Consider the following 814-nt stretch of genomic DNA (forward strand, 5'->3'; position numbering starts at 1 on the left):
AAAGAGTGGTTTGTGGTTATTTCTGAACCTCAGGCTCCTCCAGTAGGTTTTGCTCTGGAGGGCAGGGAGAGTTTCCAAACTGGCTGTGGATGTGCCCTGCAAGCTCCCTCTTTTCTTAATTGGAAGGTGGAGAACGTGCACTGCCGGGCTTGGTGGCTCCTTGGCAAAGCACAGGAATCGGTGCTCCTCTTGGATGGGATGGGAGCACTCAAATCCATGCACACATCAAGCTCCAGGCATTTGGGAGGTGCAGTGTTTTGCTCCAAAAGTCTGACACCCCTTTCCTGGAGGTAAATCCATCAGTCCCACTGCTCCTCCAGAGAGGTGCTTCCTCATGGATGCAGGAGGAGTGACTGGGACATAGGATAAAGAATACACAAAATTGGTTTAAACTGTGACCAGGCATTACATCCTTGGCCACACTCAGTCCCTGCAGTTTGCCCTGATCCAGGTAGGATACCTTGAGTACCTGGAAGCCAAACAATTGGGAAAGGGTGTCTAAAGAAGGCTTGAAACAAACACAGGCTGCTTGGGGTTGTGGGATTTCTCTCCATCTCTTCTGTTGGAGCTGCCCTGCTTTTGGTGAAAAATTTTCCCAGAGTTGCAGGATATACTCAGCAGAGAGAGGGGCTCATTCTGCACTTCTGAATGGTGAATGACCACGTCTTTTATATCCCAAAAACATGCCAAGCACCAAGACATCTCCTGAGCTGTGTCCATCCAACACAGACTTTCTAGGAAATGACTCAACTGGGGATTCCCCAATTATTCCAGTTACTTTTTTGGTGTGGTCAGCTAGGTGTGTACACATCCT

This window comes from Corvus brachyrhynchos, unplaced genomic scaffold (assembly GCF_000691975.1).
Source record: "Corvus brachyrhynchos isolate BGI_N302 unplaced genomic scaffold, ASM69197v1 scaffold203, whole genome shotgun sequence".
Classification (NCBI taxonomy): Eukaryota; Metazoa; Chordata; class Aves; order Passeriformes; family Corvidae; genus Corvus; species Corvus brachyrhynchos.